This window comes from Muntiacus reevesi, chromosome 2 (genome assembly GCF_963930625.1).
Source record: "Muntiacus reevesi chromosome 2, mMunRee1.1, whole genome shotgun sequence".
NCBI lineage: Eukaryota > Metazoa > Chordata > Mammalia > Artiodactyla > Cervidae > Muntiacus > Muntiacus reevesi.
Window position 1 is genome coordinate 94,861,558 of NC_089250.1, and position 15,912 is coordinate 94,877,469.

At 38.7% G+C, this 15,912-nt stretch overlaps 1 pseudogene; it reads right to left on the reverse strand.

Moving 5' to 3' along the window:
• Positions 1-14,628: 14,628 nt before the first annotated feature.
• On the reverse strand, positions 14,629-15,255 carry LOC136158085 (integrin beta-1-binding protein 1 pseudogene; annotated as a pseudogene).
• Between the last annotated feature and the right edge of the window lie 657 nt (positions 15,256-15,912).

Below are 15,912 nucleotides of genomic sequence, written 5' to 3' on the forward strand. Positions count from 1 at the left end.
GACAGGAAAGGAGAGACACAGAGAGAGGGAAGAGGGGAGGAGAGGGAAAAGCTTGGGTTCTGAGAGGTAAGGGTAACTATGCACTAGAAGGGGGCATGAGAAGAACTGCAGGAAGACAATGTCTGCCTGCTTCACAATTTTCCCCCAGCAGGATCCTGGCACACTCGCCAGGTGTAAACTGGTCTCTATTCAGAGCATAAACTGGGAGTGGAACCAATATGCTAGACATTTCCATTTGCATTAGGCAAGTAATGAGAAAAATTCTTGATAGTTTTCTGAGGATAATGAAAGTGCATGGCTCAGCAAGGGTGACTCACATGGTGAGTCAGTTGTTTAAGGCTGTCTCTTTGTAAGTCATCACTCAAATCAAGTTCCATTGTTATGCCAGTGATTGGGGCCTCATCTCAGCCCCACTCAGGAAAAATCTTCCAGTTCAATCCACTGGCCACCTGCCCAGTTCATCCTTTACTTTGGAAGAAGGTGCTTGGCATCTGTATACATAGGACATGACAATCTTGAGAGCTGCAGCCAAAAGAAATTTAAAACTGTCATGTCTCTGGTTTTGTATTCAGTTTCCAGATGAGCAAAATGCTTTAGCACCTTCGTTTTGAATTCAATTGACAAACATTTAAAACAGCAGGAATGTAACAAAGCAGACATTTAGCTGAATAGTGAGCTGAATTCTGGTTTGCAGAGAAAACATGAACTAGATGTTAAATAAATGTCAATATTCATTGAGCTGTTTTCCATTCCCAGACTAGAGAATTTCAGTTACTCATAAATTCCTTAGGAGTAAAAAGTACAATCATAAGCAGAGCTTTTATTAATTCAGCTTCTCCAATTGTCTCATTTGATTTTGAGCTCTATTTCTTGAAAGGATTTAGTTTTTTTAAAACCTATGAAAAATGTTTCAATATCTATTAGACAAAGGTAAGTCTGGCACATCAGGATTGCATACAAAGGCAAACAAGCTACCATCCTGTATCTAATCCTTTACCCACTACAGTCCCTTGGACTTGTGTTAATAGCCCCAGATTGATGGGGGAATTAAACTTTCCTGAGAAAAGGAAATGTAATCAACATGAATTCCTATAATACACTGGGAAGAAAAATTATTTTTCCCCTTCACTCTCTGCTAAGCTTCTTTCCCCTCAAGTTGAATAGTGATATACCTCAGGCAATTTAGAGAAAATGGTTCTTTAGTAGACTAAATGGGCTGGGTTGAAACCAGTAAGGGGCAGGCTAGTAAGAGGGAATTTGGGTCCAAGACTTGATTAAGATGGAGGCAGAGCAGAGGATGTTGACAGGAGAAGCCAGATGGCTTCCAGGATCCATTTTGCCCATCAGGAACAACACCAAAGGAAAAAAGAGTTTGCTTTGAGCCCCAGAGAACCCTTTTGGTTTCAAAGAATGTAAACTGGCATGTTATACAGTATCGATTGCTTTTGCTTGCCCATCTCTTTTTCCAGTAACAGAAAACATGTAACATGTTTTTCCTGTAACATGGCTTTCCTCCCCCACTTTCAGTGCATGTGGATCACATAAGGCTGACCTCACCTCTTTGCCCCACTCCTCACCAAGCATGGTAGTCACAAGAACCCCCTGGTCTGACCATTAACACAATCTATTACCTTAGCTTCAGTGATTGATTCACTGGAGCTGGGCATTCAACACAGGTCTGGGCACTCAACACAATTTGGTGCAATGGAAGTCTAAGGGCTTGTCTGGATTTACTGGAAAAGATCTAATGGAATTCCCCCCCCCCCCCATTTTCCCTAAGCTTGATAAACTGGTAGATTGGAAACTGGGTTCAGTAAACCTCACTTCTAGAGAAGAGTCTGCCTCAGAACAATACCAATATGGAGAACAGTAGACCTGAGTGACAGAACCCCACAGACACATAAATACACGAGTATCCTTTGTGTCCGTAATCCAAACCATGCCTGATTTCCCTTGAACTTTCCAGTTATATAAGCCAATAAATCACTCTATAATCTATACTGAGCTGAGCTTTTGTTGGTTTTATTATTACTTGCAACTGACTTGATTTATACAAGTTATCTATTTTCATCTTCATCCTGGATTACAATAGTTGGAAGACAAAGGAAAAAGAAATATGAAAAGGATAAGGAGAGATTCTGCATTAGTGTCAAGTAACAGGTATCATTCAAATAATCTCTTAGTCGGAAAACCAAGAGAGCATGTATTTTTTGCAGTGAGCAATTTTTCTTTCCCTGAAGCTGCTGGGGGAGGATTATTATCTCAAGAGAATTTTCTTCTGCACATTTTATTACTCATCCCATCATCTAGTACGCTTTCAGTCTGAATGAATTCTGATACCCTCTTCAATTTGTGTTATGACAAGCTAATCTTCAAAACACACTGTAGGTTCTGAATGACACCTGGATTAAGACTGAGTCATAGCAATGGAAAAGTTTAAATGAATAACCATGATCTCTTATAATGCACTCTTAATTCTTACTTTTTAAAGCCTCTCATCGATAGCTATTCTTTCCAGAAATAACTATTATCAAATTTTTCATATTTTATTAATACAGCAGAGAAATTCTATTATAATGTGATTCAGGTAATGAAGATTTATATATTGTTGTTTTTATAAGTACTCTACCTGGCTGCAGTACTTTTGTTGTTGCTGTTTTTCAAAAAGATGGAGATGAAAGTGGTAAAGTAACTGACCAGATCTGAATAAAAATCATTATTTCCTTGGAACTTGTTCTTTTTCAAGAGCTATGAGTCATGACACAAATGAGCTATGAATCACTATCCCCTACATGGAGTATATTTATAATAAGGTTGTCTTCAGCTGCATTTATTATTTATATTAAAAAGATTTTTACAGAATAATCCAAATCCTCACTATTATCTAATATTCTTAAGCATTTATTTGATTGACTTAGAGGAATAAAAGACTAGTTGATAACAAGAACCTACTGTGGGAACATTGGTTCAAGTCTTGTTTCTGGATAAATTCCTAAACATCTCTGGACTTATTTCCTCTGTGAATGTGATGCAGGACTAAACTGTGCATTGGACTCTGAGAGTATCCATGACAAAATCAGAATGTGGTTGGCCTGGTTTTTGTGGTTAAGAGAGTGACATTTAAATATTACTTGTTGAGGAGGTGGAGTAGAAAAGTCAGGAATTTATATCTATTTTAAATTTATTTAAATTTATTCATTTATTTACATTTATATCTTTTATTTTTTATTATTATTTTTTCCTTTTCATTTATTTTAATTAGTTGGAGGCTAATGATTTTACAATATTGCAGTGGTTTTTGCCATACATTGACATGAATCAACCATGGATTTACATGTATTCCCCATCCCGATCCCCCCTTCTATCTCCCTCTCCATCCCATTCCCTCTGGGTCTTCCCAGTGCACCAGCCCTGAGCACTTGTCTCATGCATCCAACCTGGGCTGGTAATCTGTTTCACACTTGATAGTATACTTGTTTCAATGCTATTCTCTCAGAACATCCCACCCTCGCCTTCTCCCACAGAGTCCAAAAGTCTGATCTGTACATCTGTGTCTCTTTTTCTGTTTTGCATATTGGGTTATCATTACCATCCTTTTAAATTCCATGTATATGCATTAGTATACTGTATTGGTCTTTATCTTTCTGGCTTACTTCACTCTATATAATGGGCTCCAGTTTCATCCATCTCATTAGAACTGATTCAAATGAATTCTTTTTAATGGCTGAGTAATATTCCATGGTGAATATGCATCAAATCTTCCTTATCCATTCATCTGCTGATGGACATCTAGGTTGCTTCCATGTCCTGGCTATTATAAACAGTGCTGCAATGAACATTGGGGTGCACATGTCTCTTTCAGATCTGGTTTCCTTGGTGTGTATGCCCAGGAGTGGGATTGCTGGGTCATATGGCAGTTCTATTTCCAGTTTTTAAAGGAATCTCCACACTGTTCTCCATAGTGGCTATACTAGTTTGCATTCCTACCAACAGTGTAAGAGGGTTCCCTTTTCCTCCACACCCTCTCCAGCATTTATTGCTTGTAGACTTTTGGATAGCAGCCATCCTGACTGGCGTGTAAAGGTACCTCGTTGTGGTTTTGATTTGCATTTCTCTGATAATGAGTGATGTTGAGCATCTTTTCATGTGTTTGCTAGCCATCTGTATGTCTTCTTTGGAGAAATGTCTGTTTAGTTCTTTGGCCCATTTTTTGATTGAGTCATTTATTTTTCTGGAATTGAGCTGCAACTGTTACTTGTATATTTTTGAGATTAATCTTTGTCTGTTGCTTCGTTTGCTATTATTGTCTCCCAATCCGAGGGCTGTCTTTTCACATTGCTTATAGTTTCCTTTGCTGTGCAAAAGCTTTTAAGTTTCATTAGGTCCCATTTGTTTATTTTTGCGTTTATTTCCAATATTCTGGGAGGTGGGTCATAGAGGATCCTGCTGTGATTTATGTTGGAGAGTGTTTTGCCCATGTTCTCTTCTAGGAGTTTTATAGTTTCTGGTCTTACATTTAGATCTTTAATCCATTTTGAGTTTATTTTTGTGTATAGTGTTATAAAGTGTTCTAGTTTCATTCTTTTACAAGTGGTTGACCAGGTTTCCCAGCACCATTTGTTAAAGAGGTTGTCTTTTTTCCATTGTATATCCTTGCCTCCTTTGTCAAAGATAAGTTTTCCATACGTTCGTGGATTTATCTCTGGGCTTTCAATTCTGTTCCATTGATCTATATTTCTGTCTTTGTGCCAGTACCATACTGTCTTGATGACTGTGGCTTTGTAGTAGAGCCTGAAGTCAGGCAGGTTGATTCCTCCAGTTCCATTCTTCTTTCTCAAGATTGTTTTGGCTATTTGAGGTTTTTTGTATTTCCATACAAATTGTGAAATTATTTGTTCTAGTTCTGTGAAGAATACCGTTGGTAGCTTGATAGGGATTGCATTGAATCTATAGATTGCTTTGGGTAATATAGTCATTTTGACAATATTGAGTCTTCCAATCCATGAATACGGTATATTTCTCCATCTAGTTGTGTCCTCTTTGATTTATTTCATCAGTGTTTTATAGTTTTATATATATATATATATATATATATATATATATATATATATATATATATATGTCTTTCATTTATTTAGGTAAATATATTCCTAAGTATTTTATTCTTTTTGTTGAAATGGTGAATGGTATTGTTTCCTTAATTTCTCTTTCTGTTTTCTCATTGTTAGCATATAGGAATGCGAGGGATTTCTGTGTGTGAATTTTATATCCTGCAACATTACTGTATTCATTGATTAGCTGTAGTAATTTTCTAGTAGAGTCTTTAGGGTTTTCTATGTAGAGGATCATGTCATCTGCAAACAGTAAGAGTTTTACTTCTTCTTTTCCTATCTGATACCTTTTATTTCTTTTTCTGCTCTGATTGCTGTAGCCAACACTTCCAACACTATGTTGAATAGTAGTGGTGAGAGTGGGCACCCTTGTCTTGCTCCTGACTTTAAGGGAAATGCTTTCAATTTTTCACCATTGAGGATAATGTTTGCTGTGGGTTTGTCATGTATAGCTTTTATTATGTTGAGGTATGTTCCTCCTATGCCTGCTTTCTGGAGAATTTTAATCATAAATGAGTGTTGAATTTTGTCAAAGGCTTTCTCTGCATCTATTGAGATAATCATATGGTTTTTATCTTTCAGTTTGTTAATGTGGTGTATTACATTGATTGATTTGCAGATATTAAAGAATCCTTGCATTCCTGGGATAAAGCCCACTTGGTCATGATGTATGATCTTTTTAATATGTTGTTGGATTCTGTTTGCTAGAATTTTGTTAAGGATTTTTGCGTCTATGTTCATCAGTGATATTGGCCTGTAGTTTTCCTTTTTTGTGGCATCCTTGTCAGGTTTTGGTATTAGGGTGATGGTGGCCTCATAGAATGAGTTTGGAAGTTTGCCTTCTTCTGCAATGTTCTGGAAGAGTTTGAGTAAGATAGGTGCTAGCTCTTCTCTAAATTTTTGGTAGAATTCAGCTGTGAAGCCATCTGGTCCTGGGCTTTTGTTTGCTGGAAGATTTCTGATTACAGTTTTGATTTTCATGCTTGTGATGGGTCTGTTAAGATCTTCTATTTCTTCCTGGTTCAGTTTTGGAAAGTTATACTTTTCTAAGAATTTGTCCATTTCTTCCAAGTTGTCCATTTTATTGGACAACTTTTTGAGGAGGTGGAGTAGAAAAGTCAGGAATTTACATATATTTTAAATTTATTTATTTATTTAAATTTATATCTATTTTAAAAGTTAAAATAAATGTTAATTCAACTGGTTTTTACAGAAACCCCTATTCAATAAAATGACTGATATTTCCTCTGACACAGTGAATTTAACTGTAACAATTAATGTCAAATAAGCTATTTCCATTTAGTCACGGTGCGAGTGTCCTCCCCAATATCAACTTTAATATCTGTTCAGGCATGAAATCAAAACGTAAGGGTTTCCAGCTTTTTGCTGACTTACTTTCTTGGATGACAGAAAATTTATGGCTTGCACCTTATTTTCTACTATTAACTATGACTGATGCCTTAGGTGGTTTTGTTTGTCCTCTCTGTCCCCCATGGGAATTCCCAATCTTTTGCATTCTTTACCTCTCTAGTGACCTGTCTTACTTTTGTTCTCATTTTGTAACTCCTTGACTCTGCTTTTGGACATGCCCAGTTATTTTCATGAACAAATTTTCTAATATTCATAAGAACACAGGATTTAGGACAAAGAGAACTGAATTCTTTTATTTATTTTTAATTGAAGGATAACTGCTTTACAATGTTGTGTTAGTTTCTGACAGAACTGGATTCTTATCTAACTTGGACTCTGTTCCCTATTGGCTTTGTGACATTTAAGCAAGACATTTTGCCTCAATTTTGGTTTCCTTACACAGAAAATAGGGAAAACAATGCCACCCAACTTGTAGCAAATTTAAAAGTGTTCAGTGTAGTAAAAATATGTTATATTGCCTTAACAATGACTAGGTGACTAACAAATACTAATCAAAGATCATCAAGATGTTTAGTTCATTTCTTAACTTCGGGACCTAATGTCTTTACCTTCAGGTTAAAAAAAAAAAAATTCATTGATTGATTATCACTCCAATCTGACAGGCACGTGGAGACCATGAGCCAGAACCTAAGACCTTACTTCCAGTTTAATTAGCATCTCTATTCTGCAGGTGTAGAAAGGGAGACTAAGAGATGAGTGAATAGCCTAAAATCAGAGCAAGGGACAAAGATGTGATTCAAATTCTGATTTCTTCATGACAAATCCCTGCTCTTTCACTATGTCACAGGATCCTCCTTCCCCATCCAAACCATCCGATCTCCCCGACATGGCTGACAAGTCCATACTCACTGTGTCCAGGTCAATGGGGGATTTGACCCCCTCCCCCTAGTCCTTGTCGTTACCCACCATAGATAACCAGGTAGTCTCAAGTCCATCAGGGAAAACATCAGACCACTCTGAAGCAGACCAAGAAAAAGAGATACTCTGTCTAATAAACTTTTTCTCAAGGACCTCCCCACATGCATGATTGAGACTGATTATCCACCAAATACTTTTATGTCAATTGGTCTAATAAGTTAGAAGAATAGCATTTTTCCCATTTTGCATTTTTTATGTTAACTTCAATAACTTTATTTTTAATTAATGTTGTATTGATATTAATTTTAAGGAAAATTTACTTTATTTTTTTTGTTATTCTATTTATTTTTTTATTTTTATTAGTTGGAGGCTAATTACTTTACAATATTGTAGTGGTTTTTGTCATACATTGACATGAATCAGCCACGGACTTACATGTATTCCCCATCCCGATCCCCCCTCCCACCTCTCTCTCTACCTGATCCCTCTGGGTCTTCCCAGTGCACCAGGCCCGAGCACTTGTCTCATGCATCCAACCTAGGCTGGTGATCTGTTTCACCCTAGATAATAGGAAAATTTACTTTAAATGTTCTATCACCTTTGCTTGTGCTGACCTCATGATACTTCTGGAGCTAACAAATATCTCAGTTGCTTTGGGAATCCTCAGTTGTATAATCATATAGGTGACCCATAAACTCAAATTAGTGAAATAATATATCAAACTTAACAATCTTATGTACAGATTTGTGATTTCACTTCACCTGAAGCCTCCTTCCCACTTAGAAAATTTAAGAAATTAACAGTCAGTAAGTGTAATAGTAAATATTTAAGTGAACGTCAGGAAGTAAAGGCCTATTTCAAGATTACTAATAGTTATTAAAAAAAAACACAATATGTAAGTAATAGATGGAAAAAACAATCCTTGAGATCACATAATTGCTCAATTAAAATGAAAAATTCTGCCAATAACCAGGATTCCCAACGATACTATAGTGAACACTACTTATGGCCCAGGACCTATCCTATACAGTATATTAGCTCTTAGTGCAGAGTTGGTCACAGGGAAATGTCTCAATAAATACTCCTTATTAGTATGAGTACTTGCTATTCTACGAGAGTAAACCTGATTTTGTTTAGTCGCTCAGTCATGTCCAACTCTTTGTAACCCCATGGATGCAACACACCAGGCTTCCCTGTCCTTAAATTTTTCAGCTGAATAGCATATGAGTGGAGAAGGAAATGGCAACCCACTCCAGTATTCTTGCCTGGAGGATCCTGTGGATGGAGGAGTCTGGTGGGTTGCTGTCCATAGGGTCACACAGAGTTGAACACGACTGAAGCGACTTAGCAAGCATGCATGGGAGAAGGAAATGGCAACCCACTTCAGTATTCTTGTCTGGAGAATCCTGGGGACAGAGGAGCCTGGTGGGCTGCTGTCTATGGGGCCGCACAGAGTCAGATACAACTGAAACGACTTAGGAGCAGCAGCAGCACATGAGTAGAACTCTTGCAATGAGAAAACTAACGAGTTTTACACTACAATTAAGCCCTTTTCTTGGAGCCGTTCTCCATTTATTCAATGAAATCTAGGACAGGTCCCATGACATTCCTGATGACTACACTTTTAGTCCCAGGAGTGCTCATTTTGGGCATCTGAAACACTCAGTTCTGGCAAAAGTAAAAACTCAGAATTTCACTCAAATATAGAGCTTCTCCCCTCCTTCAGCTTGGGGCTACTGCCTATGGGAATCCTTCATGCAGTGGGATTCTTCTATCTCCCAGTAGGGTGTTGCTCCTCCATTCTCCCCACCTTTGAGCCTGCTTCTGACCTCCAGGACTCAATTGCTTCCAGGCAGAAGTGGGGAGGCAACCGCTGTCATTGCTCTGCCATCACACTCAGCACAGGACACCCGTGGCTTCCATCTCCAAGTGCCAACACTACACCTGAGGACTTGCTTTGGCCACTGGAGCCCACTCCTTGTGCATCCAGAGCAGGCCAGAACTTATAAGGAATTCAAGCTTCAAGGAGCAGCCCTCATCACATGCCTGACAAGAAGTGATGGAGAGTCAGATTCTTTGGTTGGAATAACTCTGAGGTATATTCTTCACCATATCCAGAGCAGGAGGATTGACTTCAACCCCACAGCAGTAACCTGCTCAATCTCTGAAGTGTTACTGGCTTCCTTCCTTTCCTTACCTCACTACCCACCCCTCCGCCTGTGCTTCTTGGGATCACCTCCAAAATAAACTATATACACTCACAACCATAGCTAAGGGTCTGCTTCTGTGGGAACCCAAACTAAAAGAAGAAAAGGGCAGGCAATATCCTAGTTAAAATGCAAAGATATACCCAGTATCGTTTTCCTCTGGCCGCAGCAGACAGTTTAAGTAACTATCTCTGAGCTTGCTGAATACTTAAAGGGATTCTCTTTCTTGGAGCCTATACACAAGTTCTTCAGAGACCCCTCCATTTCAGAAGCAATCTCATTTTTTATTTGAGGTTCCTATATTTGGGTGGCACTTTCTTATAGTTGGCTGCTTATGACTCCATATTAGGGTTCTCCAAGGAAGCAGAATCAGTAGGATTTTCAAATATATATATTTATATAGTTATATAATGTGTTTACTATATATTTATATCTAATAACAAAAAGATACAATATATAAAGAACACACTCACAGGATCATGGAGGCTGCAAAGCCCTATGATGTGCCATCTGCAAAATGGAAATGCAGGAAACTAGAGGGGTAGTTCTGATCTGAGTCCAAAGGCATGAGAATAGGGAGCACTGATGGGATAAGTCCCAGTTCAACACTAGGAGAAGACCAATGTCTCAGTTCAAACTTTCAAGCAGAGAGAATTCTCCCTTCCTCTACCTTTTGGTTGTGTTCAGACACTCAAAATATTAGATGGTGCTCACCCACATTGGGGAGGGCCATCTGCTTTACTCAGTCTACCAGTTCCAATGTTAATCTCATCTGGAAACACTCTCACAGATACACCAGAAATAACATTTAACCAATGTGGGCAAGATCCCTTAGAAGAAATGGAGTAGCCCTCATAGTCAACAAGAGAATCTGAAATGCAGTTCTTGGGTATAATCTCAAAAATGACAGCATGATCTTGGTTTGTTTCCAAGGCAAACTATTCAATATCACAGTAATACAAGTCTATGCCCCAACCACTAATGCCGAAGAAGGTGAAGCTGATTGGTTCTATGAAGATCTACAAGAACTTCTAGAACTAACACCAAAAAAAAAAAAAAAAAAAAAGATGTTCTTTTCATCATAGGGGACTGGAATGCAAAAGTAGGAAGTCAAGAGATACCTGGAGTAACAGGCAAGTTTGGCCTTGGAGTACAAAATGAAGGAGGGCAAAGGATAACAGAGCTTTCCCAAGGCAATGCACTGGTCATAGCAAACACTCTTTTCCAACAACACAAGAGACAACTCTACACATGGACATCACCAGATGGTCAATACTGAAATCAGACTGAGTATATTCTTTGCTGTCAAAGATGGAGAAGCTCTATAAAGTCAGCAAAAACAAGACCAGGGACTGAATGTGGCTCAGATCATGAACCCCTTACTGCCAAATTCAGACTTAAATTGAATTTAACTTAAATTTCTTCTTAAATTGAAGAAAGTAGGGAAAATCACTAGGCCATTCAGGTATAACCTAAATCAAATCCCTTATGATTATACAGTAGAAGTGACAAACCGATTCAAGGGATTAAATCTGATAGAGTGCCTGAAGAACTATGGATGGAGATGTGTAACACTGTATAGAAGGCAGTTATAAAAACCATCCCCAAGAAAAAGAAAAGCAAAAAGGCAAAATGATTGTCTAGGAGGCCTTACAAATAGCTGAGAAAAGAAAAGAAGAAGAAGGAAAAGGAGAAAAAGAAAGATATCCTCACCTGAATGCAGAATTCCAAAGAATATCAAGGAGAGATAAGAAAGCCTTAGTAAGTGAAGAAAAACAGAAGAAAACAATAGAATGGGAAAGACTAGAGATCTCCTTAATAAAATTAGAGATACCAAGGGAATATTTCATGCATTGATAGGCACAAAAAAAGAACAGAAATGGAATGGACTTAACAGAAGCAGAAGATATTAAGAGGTGGCAAGAATACACAGAAGAACTATATAAAAAAGATCTTCATGACCCAGATAACCACAATGGTGTGATCACTCACTAGAGCCAGCCATTATGGAGTGTGAAGTTAAGCAGGCCTTAGTAAGCATCTCTACAAACAAAGCCAGTGGAGGTGATGGAATTCCAGCTGAGCTATTTCAAATCCTAAAAGATGATGCTGTGAAAATGCTGCACTCAATATGCCAGCAAATTTGGAAAATACAAGCAGTGGCCATAGGACTGGAAAAGGTCAGTTTTCATTCCAATCCCAAAGAAAGGCAATGCCAAAGAATGTTCAAACTACTGCACAATTGCATTCATTTCACATGCTAGCAAGGTAATGCTCAAAATCATCCAAGCTAGGCTTCAACAGTACATGAACCAAGAACTTCCAGATGTACAAGCTGGATTTAGAAAAGGCAGAGAAACCAGAGATCAAATTGTCAACATTCATTGAATCATACAAAAAGCAAGGGAATTCCAGAAAAACATCTACTTCTGCTACATTGATTATGCTAAAGCCTTTGACTGTGTGGATCACAACCAACTGTGGAAAATTCTTCAAGAGATGGGGATACCAGACCACTTTAGCTGCCTCCTGAGAAAACTGTATGCAGGTTAAAGCAATAATTGGAAGTCTATGCAGACACACAAATAAGCATACCATATTTATGGAACCACAAAAGTTTAGTGTTGCTGCTGCTCAGTCAGATTTGTAGGAGTATGTAAAGAAATGAGGCTAAAGAAGCAGATAGGAAAGGAATTAGGGTATTTTTAAGAAGTTAATCCAGCAAGTTCTTGGGAATTTTTTAAGCATTTTAATCAAGATGTTGGATTGTAAAGATCTCAAGTTTAAAATTATGACCCCACTCCTCTGTGAAGAATATATTAGAAGAAAGCATGAGAGGCAGGGAGGCTAGTGAGGAGTCTAGGCGGGCCAGGAAATTGGTACCACGGGCTTAACTAACACAATGACTGTGAAGATGAAAAAGAAATGGTAAAATATATATACCTGAAGACAGGGACTTTGTTTTATTCATATCTATATCTCCAGTACTTAGAACAGGGTCTGGCATATAGTAGGCTATCAAGAGACATTTTTGAATGAATTAGTGAATAAGTGAGTTGTTGATTAATGACATATCCCACATGAGAGATCAGAAATCTAAATTGGATTACCAAGGCAGAGATAGGTTAAAGTCAAGATTTACATACAGAGTGGAGATATGTTCTTGGGAAACTATGGAAGCAGAGGAAATCACTCAGAGTGCTTAGTGAAGAAATCCAAAAAAAAAGATGCTTAGCTTTAACAAATCTGTCCATGATCACCAGTTATTGATCATGTCCTATGAGCTCTGGGTAAAGAACTTTAAATTAATTATGCTCATAGCACCACAAAAGGAAGCTCATTTTATATAAGGAGAAACATAAGTCTAGTGGTTTAAGAACTTGCCAAAGTCATACAGCTGGTGGGTGGCAGAGCAGGAACTAAACTGATTTGATGGGCTCTGAGCCTGTGTTCCTGACTCTATGAGAGATCTAGAGTCTCTAGTACACTACTCATGTACCCCCACTGCCCTCCCCAGGCACAATTTGCACTTATTATTCAAGTTTCTTGGGAAGAGTAAGTCACCTGAACTGCTCCTAGGACAAGACACAGGTGCAGGCCCAGAGGTCTAGCACTCCTGCCAAGAATTCCTCATTCACCAAAAAAGGGAGAAACAATAAATTTGAAGGGACTAGGACATGTATTTCAGAGATTTGGGAACAAGAGAGAAGAATGGATATAGGTCAGTGGATCTCAGCCCTGGCTGAACACAGAATCATGTGGGAAGCTTTCTAAAAATACCAATTCCCATCCCAGACCAATTAAATCAGAATCCAAAGGCAAGACACAGTCTTAAAATTCTCCAGTTAGTACTAATGTGCACCTAGTGTTGACAACCACTGACACAGGTAGAGGTAAGTTTAAGGTGGGAAAGGCAGTCTATCTAGATGTCTTACAGTAGATGGCTTCTGCTTTCTCTGAAAAACTAGATTTCTAGGATACACGTCAAGGCTGAGTAGGTGAACTAAGGATATAATGCTTGAGGAGAAAGGCTGAACTTGAGAACAGCACTAGTGGCAAATGAAGGGGAGAGAGACCAAGACAAGATAGCTGTAAAATAGATCAATGTTGGCATTGAAAACTCTTAACTTTGGGTGACCCCAATTTCATTTTGTGATCATCTCCAGGAGCACCTGTACATACGAGCAGAAAAGGGGTATGTTCAGGGTTGTCCAGGGATAGATATGTTAAGGAAGCAGAAGGGCCAAAAGAACCAGAACAATCGCTGAGGTGCTGTACTCTATAATCTAGATTACAGCCCATGAGCCTAGACTGAGAAAAGTCTAATGAAACTGAATGAACCAAATGCTCAAACATACGTTTTCTTTTGGAGTTATTGATATTTCTTTGTTATCATCATCATCTAAAACTGATAATAGAAAATAGTTCCCTGCAGAACCACTGCTGGTTAGTTTTATCTAGTTATAGGATCCAGGACCTTCAAGTCCTTGGAGACAACATAATGAGATGTATTAAGGAAGTTTAGCCTGTATTGTACCAGAACCCACTGCCACTCTTGATACACTATCTCACTGGGGTCCAGTGCTCTTAAGTGGAGTTGCTTTCGATTGTCAACTTGCTATTGGCATGAATTCTGCTATTTCCTGTGGTACGCATTTCTTTGATTATGTCCTCCAGTCACCACCAGATTACTATTTCACACTCAATTTTATTTTATTTTATTTTTTACTAGAAAACAACAAATGACTGGTATTTTATTTATTTATTTTTAATTTTTTTATTTTTTTTATTTTTTATTTTTCAGTGGGTTTTGTCATACATTGATATGAATCAGCCGTAGAGTTACACGTATTCCCCATCCCGGTCCCCCATAAGTATTTTATACACTGCATTTTCTTCAGAAAATCGAGAGCGAAAGATTGCTCATATTTCCGTAACAGTTCAACACTGCAGACTGAAAACAGAAACTATTGAGAAAACAGCTCAATTTGCACATGAAGCTTACTTCCCCCTTGCAGAATTCAAGGTTTCTCAGAAGTCAATACAGAATCGAAAGCAGAGGATAAAATTTTGCAGATTGCTTGTGCTTGTTCCAGGCTGTTGCACTGGTAAACTCACAGGCTGTATTCTTGGTTGCTCGCATCTGTGGTCTTAAGAGCCAGTAAGCTCTTCCCTGCCCCAAGACCGTCGTCCTAACACATCATCCGGATGATTAAATACAGAGCGTGCCGATGCAGAACGTTATACTGATCTGATGTGGACACTTTTATACCGTACTTGGAAACTCCCATAATAAATTCTTCCTCCAGTGGAACGAAGGGCAACTTTCCATCTTGCTGAGCAACATCTATATAATTTATCAGGTCCAGTGGCCCTTTGAGGCTTTTCCTCTCTGAAAGTTTCAGTTTCTCAATGGCACCAACATACTTTATTCGAAATTCTGTACAGGTGTCTGAATTGTTGTTGCTTTGTCCTGAGCTCTTGGTGGAATCGGTGTCGAGGCTTGCCACCGTGCTGGACCGTGAGAGCCCCCCAAGGCTGGAATCTACAGACTTGCTCTTGGTACTGATTTCACTGCTCTGGGTACTGCTACTGTTGTGGCGCTTTTTGCCTTTCCGAAACATCTTCCACCATAGCTTGATCCACAGGCTCCTTGCAGAAGCTATTCTACCGTCTTCAAAGGTTCCGCAGACAACAGTCTGCAAAGATAGCTTCCTTTCACTCTGACATGGTCAGCTCTTGACAGAAAAACAGGGTACCTCTGCGCCATCCGCGCTCAGGCGTCAGACACCCACTGCCCGGGCAGCCGGAGGAGCCGCGGCGGCTCTTCAGGTTTTCCACACTCAGTTTTAGAATTACACCAGAGTATAACCCAGGCTTGTAGTTACTCAATTCAACAACTGTTTATTGAGCACATATTATGAGCCAAGTATTGTGGTTGGCTGTTTTATTAAGTGTTTCTCCTCGTTCAATAATTATTCCTTGGGCACCTTAAGGTAGGATAATTTGCAAGACTTTCAAAGCACTCTCTCTCTCTCTCTCTCTCTCTCTCTCTCACACACACATACACATACACACACACACACACACACACACACACACACACACACACACACTTTCTCTCTCTCTTCTTATTCAGCACTGGCTCACCCTCCTGCCACTCAGAACCTATTATTTTATTCTAATCATGTTTTTATCCCAGGTCTGGTAAGAATATCCATCTCCAAAAGATCAACTCCTCCCAGTCAAGAGGTTTATGACCACTCATTTATGGTCAACATTGAAAGTTTTCTTCATCCCTTATT